The following is a 14,301-nucleotide window of genomic DNA, read 5'->3' on the forward strand; positions in this document are numbered from 1 at the left end:
TTCCCGTTTCCCTTCTATATTTGATATGAAAATTCCCTTTTTGAGGAGTTTGAGAGAACAAACGTACATCACTGGTTCATTGTGTAACTCCATAGGTGGGTTGGTTTAACGATACTTCCTTTAGTCCGATTATAAATAACGATTATCCGGTTTATTATTTTCCCAAATATATTTTTTGGGCAAGTGGGTCAGGTATATCATCCTCTAACACATATCTTCTAAAACCGTCAAGATTGTTAACCTTAAAAAAACGTGACTGTTCCAGACCCCGTGATCCAATTCAACACATTCAGGATTTTACTGCTACACTCCATGGCGCTGCAATCTTATCCAAGGTCGACCTCGTTCATGCGTACCATCAGATTCCCGTTGATCCAGAGGACATCCTGAAGACGGCAGCTAGCATGCCTTTCGGCCTGTTCCCATTCCTTCAGATGCCTTTCAGCCTCTTCCCGTTCCTTCAGATGCCTTTCGGCCTGTTCCCGTTCCTTCAGATGCCTTTCGGCCTCTTCCCGTTCCTTCTGATGCCTTTCGGCCTCTTCCCGTTCCTTCAGATGCCTTTCGGCCTGTTCCCGTTCCTTCAGATGCCTTTCGGCCTGTTCCCGTTCCTTCAGATGCCTTTCGGCCTCTTCCCGTTCCTTCTGATGCCTTTCGGCCTCTTCCCGTTCCTTCAGATGCCTTTCGGCCTGTTCCCGTTCCTTCAGATGCCTTTCGGCCTGTTCCCATTCCTTCAGATGCCGTTCGGCCTGTTCCCATTCCTTCTGATGCCTTTCGGCCTGTTCCCGTTCCTTCAGATGCCTTTCGGCCTGTTCCCATTCCTTCAGATGCCGTTCGGCCTCTTCCCGTTCCTTCTGATGCCTTTCGGCCTCTTCCCGTTCCTTCAGATGCCTTTCGGCCTGTTCCCGTTCCTTCAGATGCCTTTCGGCCTGTTCCCATTCCTTCAGATGCCGTTCGGCCTGTTCCCGTTCCTTCAGATGCCGTTCGGCCTGTTCCCGTTCCTTCAGATGCCTTTCGGCCTGTTCCCGTTCCTTCAGATGCCTTTCGGCCTGTTCCCATTCCTTCAGATGCCGTTCGGTCTGTTCAGGTTCCGTGGGTGCAGTCTACAGAAGGCGGGGACGCTCGGTTCCGTGGGTGGAGGCCAGGGAAGGCGGTTCCATGGGTGGAGTCCATAGAAGGCGGGGATACTGGGTTCCAGTTCCGTGGGTGAAGTCTATTGAATGCGGTGATACTCGGTTTTGTTGGTGGAGTCTAAAAAAGGCGGTGATACTCGATTCAGTGGGTGGAGTCTATGGAAGGCGGGGATACTGGGTTCCCTGGGTGGAGTCTATAGAAGGCGGGATACTCGGTTCGGTGGGTGGAGTCCATAGAAGGCGGGGATATTTGGTTCCGTGGTGGAGTCTATTGAAGGTGGGGATACTAGATTCGGTGGGTGGAGTCTCGAGAAGGTGGGGACACTCGGTTCCGTGGGTGCAGTCAAAAGAAGGTGGTGATACTCGGTTCCGTGGGTGGATTTTATTGTAGGCGGGGATACTCGGTCCCGTGGGTGGAGTCTAGAGAAGTCGGGGATACTCGGTCCATGGGTGGAGTCAATAGCAGGCGGGGATCCTCGGTTCCATGGGTTTAGTCTATTGAAGGCGGGGATCCTCGGATTCGGGGATGGAGTCTATAGAAGGCGGGGACATTTGGTTCTGTGGGTGGAGTCTATAGAAGGCCGGGATACTCGGTTCCATGGGTGGAGTCCATAGAAGGCGGGGATATTCAGTTCTGTTGTTGGAGTCCATAGAAGGTGGGGATACTCGGTTCCATGGGTGGAATCTATTGAAGGCGGGGATACTCGGTTCCGTGGGTGGAGTCTATAGAAGGCGGGGATACTCGGCTCCATGGGTGGAGTCCAGAGAAGGCGGGGATACTGGGTTCCGTGGGTGTAGTCCATAGAAGGTGGGGATACCCGTTTCCATGGGTGGAGTCCATAGAAGGTGGGGATACCCGGTTCCGTGGGTGGAGTCAATAGAAGGCGGGGATACTCGGGTCCGTGGGTGGAGTCTATAGAAGGCAGGGATACTCGGTTCCGTGGGTTTTGTCTGTTGAAGGCGGGGATACTCGGTACCGTGGGTGGAGTCTATAGAAGGCAGGGATACTCTGTTCAATGGGTGGAGTCTATAGAAAGTGGGGTTTACTCGGTTCCGTGGGTGGATTCTACAGAAGGCGGGGTTACTCGGTTCCATGGGTGGAGTCTACAGAAGGCGGGGTTACTCGGTTCCGTGGTTGTTGTCTGCAGAAGGTGGGGATCCTCGGTTCCGTGGATTGAGTCCACAGAAGGTGGGGACACTAGGTTCTGTAGGTGGAGTCTATAGAAGGTGGAAATACTAGGTTCGGTGGGTGGAGTCTGTAGAAGGTGGGGATACTCGGTTCCATGTATGGAGTCTATAGAAGGCGGGGATATTCGGTTCCGTGTGTGGAGTCTATAGAATGCGGGGATACTGGGTTCTGTGGGTGGAGTCAATCGAAGGTGGGGATATTCGGTTCCGTGGGTGGAGTGTATAGAATGCGGGGATACTCTGTTCTGTGGGTGGAGTCGAAAGAAGGCGGGGATACTCGGTTCTGTGGGTGGAGTCGAAAGAAGGCGGGGATACTCGGTTCCATGGGTGGAGTCTACAGAAGGCGGGGATACTCGGTTCCGTGGGTTTAGTCTATTGAAGGCGGGGATCCTGGGATCCGTGGATGGAGTCTATTGAAGGCGGGGATATTTGGTTCTGTGGGTGGAGTCTTTAGAAGGCCGGGATACTCAGTTCCGTGGGTGGAGTCCATAGAAGGAGGGGATTCTCGGTTCCATGGGTGGAGTTTATTGAAGGTGGGGATACTCGGTTCCGTGGGTGGAGTCTATAGAAGGCGGCGATACTCGGTTCCGTGGGTGGAGTCTATGGAAGGCGGGGATAGTCCGTTCTGTGGGTGGAGTCTAGAGAAGGCAGGGATACTTGGTTCAGTGGGTGGAGTCTATAGAAGGCGGAAATACTCGGTTCCGTGGGTGGAGTCTCCAGATGGCAGGGATACTCGGTTCCGTGGGTTTTGTCTATTGAAGGCGGTGATCCTCGGATCCGTGGATGGAGTCTATAGAAGGCGGGGATATTTGGTTCTGTTGGTGGAGTCTATAGAAGGCCGGGATACTCGGTTCTGTGGGTGGAGTCCACAGAAGGCGGGGATATTGGGTTCCATGGGTGGACTCTATAGAAGGTGGGGTTACTCGGTTCCGTGGGTGGAGTCTATTGAAGGCGGGGATTCTCGGTTCTGTGGGTGGAGTCTATAGAAGGCGGTGACACTGGGTTCCGTGGGTGGAGTCTATAGAAGGCGGAAATACTAGGTTCCGTGGGTGGAGTCCATAGAAGGCAGGGGTACTCGGTTCCATGGGTGGAGTCGAAAGAAGGCGGGGATACTCGTTTCCGTTGGTGGAGTCTATAGAAGGCGGGGATATTCGGTTCCGTTGGTGGAGTCTATAGAATGCGGGGATACTCGCTTCCTGGGTGGAGTCTATTGAAGGCGGAAATACTAGGTTCCGTTGGTGGAGTCTATAGAGGTCGGGGGATACTCGGTTCCGTGGGTGGAGTCGAAAGAAGGCGGGGATACTTGGTTCCCTTGGTGGAGTCTATAGAAGGCGGGGATACTCAGTTCCGTTGGTGGAGTCGAAAGAAGGCGGGAATACTCGGCTCCGTGGGTGGAGTCTGTAGAAGGCGGGGATACTCGGTTCTGTGGGTGGAGTCTAGAGAGGGCGGGGAAAGTCCGTTCGGTGGGTGGAGTTTATAGAAGGCGGGGATACTTGGTTCAGTGGGTGGAGTCCATAGAAGGCGGGGATACTTGGTTCAGTGGGTGGAGTCTATCGAAGGCGGAAATACTAGGTGCCGTTGGTGGAGTCTATAGAAGGCGGGGATACTCCACCACTTGTGAGGGGTAATAGCCGAGTTATTAAAGACCCTGAGAAAGCACTGAAACCTCATCCTCAGACAGCACTGAAACCTCATCCTCAGACAGCACTGAAACCTCATCCTCGGACAGCACTGAAACCTCATCCTCAGACAGCACTGAAACCTCATCCTCAGACAGCACTGAAACCTCATCCTCAGACAGCACTGAAACCTCAGCCTCAGACAGCACTGAAACCTCATCCTCAGACAGCACTGAAACCTCATCCTCAGTCAGCACTGAAACCTCATCCTCAGTCAGCACTGAAACCTCATCCTCAGACAGCACTGAAACCTCATCCTCAGACAGCACTGAAACCTCATCCTCAGACAGCACTGAAACCTCATCCTCAGACAGCACTGAAACCTCATCCTCAGACAACCTTCTTCTCGAGTGATTCGTCACCATTGAGAGATCGGGCCAAAAACGATAAATAACATGATATTTAAAAATGTTATTGACGAGTTCAGAATAAACTTCGTGGATGAGTTGGTTTGGTGACAAGAACAAGGCGATTAGATTTTGGTTCAGGTACGAATTCCGATCCAGCCAATCAGTGGATACAAAACGTAAACTGTTCAACCTGGAGAAGGATGCATGCAGGTGAGCATTTCTTCACTGTAACTTTCGATGTCTGCACGAAATGGCATTAAGGAGCGAAGTGCAACGACTCACAAACATGACAGTTCCTTTTATTACATTCGTTAGCGATTGCTGACAGATTGAGCAACACCTGTGCATGATAAAAGAGTTCACCTTACCTGTCGTACTTCTCCAAACGCTTCACTCGTCCTTCACACCTGGGAACAGTTGGTTCTCAGCATTATCCGCAAGAGCCATGAATCCATCAGGTGAATATGTTAATGGAGCAGTGAAGGAAGAAAATGGAGTGTCGATGCAGACGAAGACAGATCCATCTCGACAAGATCTACCACCTTACACACCTAATTATGCTGGAAATATTCCCATTGCACCTGGGCATGGATTATATCCACCGGGTGGACAAGGATTATATCAGGGTGGACCCATCATGTATCCTCAGGGTGGACACGTGATCTATCTTCAGGGTGCACAAGTTCCCAGTCGTCGGGGAGACGAATACCCCGCCGGGGTCAACGTGGTCTACACACAGCAACCCGTCGCCATACCTTTGGCAGTGGAACCTGCGGCTGGGCAGCAGCAGAATGAAGGCAGAAAGTGGAGCCACTACCTGGTTTGGTCCATCCTCAACACCATCTTCTGCAATTTGGTCATTGGTGCTGTAGCGATCATGTTCTCCGTTAAAGTAAGTATGACGTCATAAACTTGTGCTGCACCCATTTCCCCGACAGACTCGTCCTGAAGGACAAATGTTTAATCGCAGCGAATATTCGTACGTACGCACATCTACCTGAAAGGGAAAATACATGGATATGGTCTTTTTAGATGTTTTATGAACTATGTAATTAACCTTTTCCAAATATAGTTGTTACCTTTGTCAACGAATATAGTTGTCCACTGCCTCTGACATCAATTCTTCCTGGGAATTCTTCCAAAGCAAACTGATCTCTCTCATGCACAGATTTATCCCATCTCGCCTTCAATTGTCTTACCCTTCCTCCCGTCCATGGTACACTGAATCTTGTGGTGAGGCAGTTGCCCTGAAACAACTTGCCTTTGCCTCTTGGAAGGCTAATCCAACTGAAGGAAATCTCAGTTCCTTCCACCAAGCTCGGAACAAGTGTGTGTCTACCCTCAGGAGTGCCAGGAAGCACTATCTCTCCTCACTCAAGAATGAACTCTCAAACCTGTCTCCTTCCTCCAAATCCTGGTGGCGTCTGGTCAAATCCGTTTCTGGTGTTTGTTCCCCCTCCATTCCCTCCCTTACCTCAAATGGCCACACAGTTGACATCGCACGTGACAAAGCCGAATGCCTCAACTCTGTGTTCGCCTCGAAATCCTTAGTCCCAAACCCATCTCTCTCTGTTCCCACCTTTCCCAGTCGAACCCAACTGCTCCTGGACTCTGTGTCCTTCTCTCCTGACAAGGTGGAGGAGTTTTTGTCAAACCTCGACTCTGATTCTGCAACTGGACCAGACGGCATCAGCCCACGGGTCCTAAAATCCTGCTCTGCCGCTCTATCTCACCCTCTCTCTGTTCTTTTCACCCTATCTTTTGCTCAAGGTCATCTGCCACCATCCTGGAAATCAGCTAACATTACCGCTTTACACAAAAAAGGTGCAAAAACAGATCCTTGCAACTACAGACCAATCAGCCTGCTCCCAATTATCAGCAAAGTCATGGAATCCATCATTGCTTCGGATATGAAATCTTTCCTCTTCTCCAATGGCTTGATCTCTGATCATCAATTTGGTTTCAGACCAGGTCACTCTACTCTGGACATGCTGCTTCTGCTGTCTCAACAATGGATGGAGGTCCTCAATGCCAAACAGGAAATCAGAGCTGTCTCCCTTGACATATCAAGGGCCTTTGATACGGTCTGGCACCCAGCTCTGCTCACCAAACTCTCCTCCTATGGTATCCATGGAAATCTCCATGCATGGCTTGCGGACTTCCTCTCTGGTCGTAGTCAACGTGTGGCCCTGAATGGATTTCTCTCATCTCCCCTTCCTGTTCAGGCTGGAGTTCCCCAAGGAAGTGTGCTGGGCCCTGTGCTTTTTCTGGTCTTTATCAATGATCTCTCTGACTCTCTGGAAAATCCTCTCTATCTCTTTGCTGATGACTCCACTCTCTGCCGCTCCATTCCTCTTCCCTCAGATCGGCAGTCTGCAGCCTCCTCACTCTCTGAAGACCTGGACAAAATCACAGACTGGTCAAACAAGTGGAACATGTCTTTCAATCCTGCCAAATCTCACTCTCTTACTATGTCTCTCCGAAAAGATCGACTGGACAACCCTCCCATCTACTTTCTCAACAATCCTCTCCAAGAAGTTCTGTCACTCAAGCTTTTGGGTCTCACTATCTGCCATGATCTTTTTTGGGAAAACCACATTTCCAAGCTGGCCTCCAAAGCCAGTCGCCGACTGGGCATCCTCCGTCGTGCGAAGTCCTTCCTCGGCACACCTGAGCTCCTCACCACATACAAGGCTTTCATCCGCAGCTCAATGGAATACTGTTCTCCCCTATGGGCTGGTGCTCCTGCCTCACACCTGGCTCGGCTTCACGCTGTTGAATCCAAAGCGTTCAAAATCATTGGAATCTCCCGCGATGAAGCTATCTCTGAGGGCCTTTCACTCACTCACCGCAGGCAGGTAGGTGGTCTTTCTGTCTTCTACCGACTCCTCTCCGGCCTTGCTCCCCCAGCTCTCTCTGTGCTCTGTCCCCCAAATATTCCTACAGGTCGCACAAGATCTGCCAGCAACCCTCTGATGGTTAAACTGCCGAAATCTCGGCTCTCTGCTCACCTTCACTCTTTCATTCCTCTTTTCTCCCGCCTGTGGAACAAACTCCCACACTCCCTTCAATCCCTCTCCTCCCTCCAGGTCTTCAAAACAGCTGTTCACCACCATCTCTTATCTTCCCCCATCCATAACCTTGATCTTTTCTACCCCCACTAATTCACCCCAGATCCACCTTGTTTGAAATTCCAACTTATTTCCTGGAAATCCTGGCAGTGTCCATATGTTTATACCTCTCCCACCCACCCCCCCTTCACATGCCTCCCCCCCTTCACATGCCTCCCCCCCTTCACATGCCTCCCCCCCAAAGCCCTCTCCCTCCCACAGATCTCTCGATGTCTCCATGTCTCTCGGTCCCTGCTCTCAAATGTTGTGTTTGTGTCCTTCCCCCTCTCTCCCCATCTTGTCTACCGCTCCCGATGTTATTTGTTTTATGTGTCTGTTTGTCTTTCTGTGTGATTAATGTTCGCTCTTTCACGAGCCTCGATCTTGTATACAAAAAAAAAAAAAAAAAAAAAAAAAAAACGAAGATGGAGGAAGGGTATATTTTCACACCTGTCTGTTTGTGCGTTTAGGAATAGCATAACTCAAAAGGTTGTGGACGGATTCGGACGAATCTTGGAGAACAGGTTCGGTGTGTGACAAGGACAAATTGTTCAGATTTTGGTTCAGGTTTGAATCCAGATCCGGCCTATCAGTGTGATGATACAAAACGTAAACTGTTCAGCCTGGCGGAGGTGTGCCCTCCACCAAGTGTCGTGATACAGACATGGCATTTAATATGGATTTTTTTTTTCTTGACTTGGATTTACTTTCTTAACTCAGTATATCATTCTGGTGAGTTTCTTTTACACTTTGGTGATTTATTTGTTAAAAGAACCATGTCACTGATTGTCTGTCGCAGCAAGAAGTGAACAACAGGATTATATCACAGGTGGCGTGGCAAATTTAATGGACAGGTGCATTTGACGATTGGCTTCACAGTCGGGTATACAAGGGTTGTTGCGTTCTGTATTAGTGGAAAACAACTGCTGCACGTCTCCAAAAGTTATTGCCGCTTCCTCTGGAGATGGTCCGTCAACTCGACAATGCTGTTTGTGATTGTGTGGTGGCTTTACGAAATTACGGCATGAAAGAGCGTGCTATTGCTCGGCAGTATGGTATCACTCAAGGTCAGGTGTCAAAGATCCTGAAACGAAATGCTCAGAGGGGTGTCCCTACTCAAATACCGAGGCCAGGACGTCCCCGCAGAACCACAAGGAGGGATGATCGCCAGCTGCACCGGTTAGCCCGCAATGGCCGTACCAAGTCAGCTAATCGGCTTAGGGCTGAGTGGCAGCAACTGACAAATGTGCCTGTATCCAGAAGGCTAGTCAACCAACGACTGGTTCAAGCAGGCTATCATGCCAGGCGTCCCTTGAGAAAGCCACGCCTGACCAGACAACACTGCCAGCGCCGATTGCAGTGGGCCAGAGAGCACCGTCAATGGCAGCCAGGACACTGGAATCATGTGATCTTCAGTGACAAGTCTAGATTTCTGGTCTATCGTCAAGATGGCCGCGTCCGAGTGTGCAGACAAGTGCATGAAGCCTACAACAAAGATTGTTTCGTGCCAAGAGTCCAAGCTGGAGGTGGTGGGGTGACCATTTGGGCTGCTTTTCATGCAGGGGGCAAAACTGACCTGGTTGTTCTGAATGGAAACCTGAACCAGTTCAAGTACAGGGCCATTCTGGAAGAAACATTGCTTCCATTTGCTCGTGCAGCCTTTCGAGGAAACTTTGTCTTCCAAGATGACAATGCATGGCCTCATCGTGCTCGCATGATCCAACACTTTCTTGCTGACCGTGGTGTAGAGCATATGGAGTGGCCTGCCATGTCCCCAGATATGAATCCGATAGAGAACTTGTGGGCAGAATTAACGTGTCAAATCGACCACTTGGACCAGCAGCCGACCTCTGTGCGTGAATTGCAGCAGGCTATTGTAACTGCATGGCAAGCGATTCCTGTCCAAACCTTGGCAAATCCCGTGAACAGCATGCCTCAACATGTACGTGCTCTCCTGAATGCTCGTGGGGGTTACACGAAGTACTGAACTGTAATTTTACTGTCGGTAATCCCAGTCGTAATTAAACTTTTGTTTTTGTTAAAAAAAAATTTGGCTAATGTGCAAAATAAAGAGATACTTCTGGAAAACGTACAGAAGTTTAACACAGTACTGTCCATGAATTGAGTTCGATATCAGTTTACATCACTTTCAAGGATCAATTTATTTGTTTCGAAATGTCAAATGTGGTTTTTGTTTCTTTTAAAGGTCACATTAACAAAATCTAGAATAATTTCAACATAATTCCAATGAACTTTTGGTTATAAGTCATCTTGAAAAGTAAGTTCACCCCCACAAAAAAAATATTCCATATTAAATGCCAAGTCTGTCGTTACCTCCGCCTCCAAATGTTTTCACCCCTGTCTTTTGTCTGTGCGCAGCACTACATCTACACCGTTGCACATAGAATCGCCATACTTTACATACATATTTGTCTTTCCCTGGAATAGACCGTGCCCAATTTTTAACTCTCTCGGCCCAAGGCCTCCATTATGACGTCATAATTCTATAATTCGACAAGTACAAAACTTCATCCAATCAAGATGCAATTTCTTGAGCGCCATGTCGGCATAAACTGGTGGAGAAAAAATGATAATGATGACGTCATCGGTCACGTGGTTCGGCCGCCATCTTGGAAAAACCGAAAAAGTTTGCACCTCTCCATCTCCGAAAGTGCTGAATAGAAAAAATTGAGACATGGCTCATTGTAAAGAACTCTCCATGGGGAATAAAATATGTTCATGATGATGTCATAGGTGCCTCCATTATGACGTCATAATTCGACAAGTACAAAACTTCATCCGATCAAGACGAAATTTATTGAGCATCATCAAGGAATAAATTCGTTTAGAAAACAAATGATGACGTCATCGGTCACATGGTTCAGCCGCCATATTTGTCCAAAATGGCCGATAAAAAGTACATTCTGGCAAGTCTACAGAAGGTGGGGACTCTGACCGATTTTTCATCTGTTTGTCTGTTTGTTACTTGCAAAATCGAAGATTTTTCAAGTATATTGGTCGGTTGTGTTTGTGACTCTGTTAGTTTGTCACCGGCCTACAGGTCACAATTTTCAACCAAACTTCACCAAGTGGTAGAGTTGGTCAAATGCCAGAAGCCTATTGTTCTTGGGGTCAATAGGTCAACATAGGCCTAAGGTCACCAACTTTGCTAAATTTCTAAAATCCTCAATTTTCATCCGATTGACTTGAAATTTGAAGACCACTTGCATATCTGGTCATTGAATTCAACCACCAATAATTTTTGAGGTCAACATAGGCCAAATGGTCAACATAGGCCAAATTTCTAAATCCTCAATTTTCATCCAATTGACTTGAAATTTGGAGAGGACTTGCACATCTGGTCAATGAATTCAACCACCAAGTATTCTTGAGGTCAACATAGGCCAAATGGTCAACATAGGCCAAATTTCTAAAATCCTCAAATTTCATCCAATTGACTTGAAATTTGAAAAGGACTTGCATATCTCGTCACTGAATTCAACCACAAATTATATTTTAGGTGAACATAGGCCAAAAGGTCAACATAGGCCAAATTTCTAAAATCCTCAATTTTCATCCAATTGACTTGAAATTTGAAGAGGACTTGCATATCTGGTCACTGAATTCAACCACCAAGAATTCTTGAAGTCAACTTAGGCCAAAAGGTCAACATAGGCCAAATTTCTAAAATCCTCAATTTTCATCCAATTGACTTGAAATTTGAAGACCACTTGCATATCTGGTCACTGAATTCAACCACCAAGTATTTTTGAGGTCAACATAGGCCAAATGGTCAACATAGGCCAAATTTCTAAAATCCTCAATTTTCATCCAATTGACTTGAAATTTGAAGAGGACTTGCATATCTGGTCACTGACTTCAACCACCAAGTGTTCTTGAGGTCAACATAGGCCAAAAGGTCAACATGGGCCAAATTTCTAAAATCGTCACTTTTCATCCTGTTGACCCGAGCTTTGATCAAGATTATAAATTTAAATCTTCATGAAATGGCCAATTTGCTGTATCAATGGTAAACTTTTGGGGGAGGGCGTATTTTGCAAGTATCGTGCTACGCATGACGTTTTCTTGTTTGTTTGTTTGTTTGTCACCGGCCTACAGGTCACAATTTTCAACCGATCTTCACGAAACTTCACCAAATGGTAGAGTTGGTCAAATGCCAGAAGCCTATTGTTTTGGGGTCAATAGGTCAAAAGGTCAACATAGGCCAAAGGTCACCAAATTTGCTAAATTTCTAAAATCCTCAATTTTCATCCGATTGACTTGAAATTTGAAGACCACTTGCATATCTGGTCACTGAATTCAACCACCAAGTATTTTTGAGGTCAGCATAGGCCAAATGGTCAACATAGACCAAATTTCTAAAATCCTCAATTTTCATCCAATTGACTTGAAATTTGAAGAGGACATGCATATCTGGTCACTGAATTCAACCACAAATTATATTTTTGGTTAACATAGGCAAAAAGCTCAACATAGGCCAAAAGGTCAACATAGGCCAAATTTCTAAAATCCTCATTTTTCATCCAATTGACTTGAAATTTGAAGAGGACTTGCATATCTGGTCACTGAATTCAACCACCAAGTATATTTGAGGTCAACATAGGCCAAAAGGTCAACATGGGCCACATTTCTAAAATCCTCAATTTTCATCTGATTGACTTGATATTTGAAGAGGTCTTGCACATTGAGTCACTAATTAGGGAAACGAACTATTTTTGAGGTCAAAAGGTCAAAGGTCAACTCAAGGACAACCTTCCAAAATCATCATTTTTCATCTGAAAAATCGTCACTTTTCTTCCTGTTGACCTGTGCTTTGAACAAGATTGTAAATTTTAATCTTCATGAAATGGACAATTTGCTGTATCATTGGAAAACTTTGGGGGGGGGGGGGGGGGCGGATTTTGCAAGTATATTGGTCGGTTGTGTTTGTGACTGTTAGTTTGTCACCGGCCTACAGGTCACAATTTTCAACCGATCTTCACGAAACTTCACCAAATGGTAGAGTTGGTCAAAAGCCAGAAGCCTATTGTTTTTGGGGTCAAGAGGTCAAAAGGTCAACATAGGCCAAAGGTCACCAACTTTGCTAAATTTCTAAAATCCTCAATTTTCATCCGATTGACTTGAAATTTGAAGACCTCTTGCATATCTGGTCATTGAATTCAACCACCAAGAATTTTTGAGGTCAACATAGGCCAAATGGTCAACATAGGCCAAATTTCTAAAATCCTCAATTTTCATCCAATTGACTTGAAATTTGGAGAGGTCTTGCACATCTAGTCACTGATTTCAACCACCAAGTATTCTTGAGGTCAACATAGGCCAAATGGTCAACATAGGCCAAATTTCTAAAATCCTCAAATTTCATCCAATTGACTTGAAATTTGAAAAGGCCTTGCATATCTCGTCACTGAATTCAACCACATATTATATTTTAGGTGAACATAGGCCAAAAGGTCAACATAGGCCAAATTTCTAAAATCCTCAATTTTCATCCAATTGACTTGAAATTTGAAGAGGACTTGCATATCTGGTCACTGAATTCAACCACCAAGTACCTTTGAGGTCAACATAGGCCAAAAGGTCAACATAGGCCAAATTTCTGAAATCCTCAATTTTCATCCAATTGACTTGAAATCTGAAGAGGACTTGCATATCTGGTCACTGAATTCAACCACAAACTATATTTGATGTCAACATAGGCCAAAAGGTCAACATAGGCCAAATGGTCAACATAGGCCAAATTTCTAAAATCCTCATTTTTCATCCAATTGACTTGAAATTTGAAGAGGACTTGCATATCTGGTGACTGATTCAACCACCAAGTATATTTGAGGTCAACATAGGCCAAAAGGTCAACATAGGCCTCATCACATGCATTAACTTGTTTGTTTGTTACTTGCAAAATCGAAGATTTTTCAAGTATATTGGTCGGTTGTGTTTGTGACTCTGTTTGTTAGTTTGTCACCGGCCTACAGGTCACAATTTTCAACCGATCTTCACCAAACTTCACCACGTGGTAGAGTTGGTCAAATGCCAGAAGCCTATTGTTTTTGGGGTCAATAGGTCAAAAGTTCAACATAGGCCAAAGGTCACCAACTTTGCTAAATTTCTAAAATCCTCAATTTTCATCCGATTGACTTGAAATTTGAAGACCACTTGCATATCTGGTCATTGAATTCAACCACCAAGAATTTTTGAAGTCAACATAGGCCAAATGGTCAACATAGGCCAAATTTCTAAAATCCTCAATTTTCATCCAATTGACTTGAAATTTGGAGAGGACTTGCACATCTGGTCACTGAATTCAAACACCAAGTATTCTTGAGGTCAACATAGGCCAAAAGGTCAACATAGGCCAAATTTCTAAAATCCTCTATTTTCATCGAATTGACTTGAAAATTGAACAGCATTTGCACATTGAGTCACTAAATAGGGAAACTAACTATTTTTGAGGTCAAAGGTCAACTGAAGGGCAACCTTCCAAAATCATCATTTTTCATCTGAAAAATCGTCACTTTTCATCCTGTTGACCCGAGCTTTGATCAAGATTGTAAATTTTAAACTTCATGAAATGGACAATTTGCTGTATCAATGGTAAACTTTTGGGGGAGGGCGTATTTTGCAAGTATCGTGCTACGCATGACGTTTTCTTGTTTGTTACTTGCAAAATCGAAGATTTTTCAAGTATATTGGTCGGTTGTGTTTGTGACTCTGTTTGTTACTTGCCGGAAAAAATTTTCCGGCAAGTATGTTGATCTGTTCGTTTGTTACTTGCCGGAAAAATTTTCCGGCAAGTATGTTGATCTGTTCGTTTGTTTGTCTG

The 14,301-nt window shown here is 46.1% G+C and overlaps 1 long non-coding RNA gene across 1 annotated transcript in view; it reads left to right on the top strand.

Annotated features, from left to right (window-relative positions):
* Positions 1 to 4,663: 4,663 nt before the first annotated feature.
* The window catches only part of LOC144892440 (uncharacterized), a 28,216-nt gene continuing 18,578 nt past the window's right edge, over positions 4,664 to 14,301 (top strand). Inside the window, exon 1 of the long non-coding RNA XR_013623653.1 lies at positions 4,664 to 5,239. This is a non-coding gene — a long non-coding RNA (uncharacterized LOC144892440). The remainder of the gene's footprint in view (positions 5,240 to 14,301) is intronic.

This window comes from Myxine glutinosa, chromosome 5, assembly GCF_964187855.1.
Source record: "Myxine glutinosa chromosome 5, kmMyxGlut1.1, whole genome shotgun sequence".
Classification (NCBI taxonomy): Eukaryota; Metazoa; Chordata; class Myxini; order Myxiniformes; family Myxinidae; genus Myxine; species Myxine glutinosa.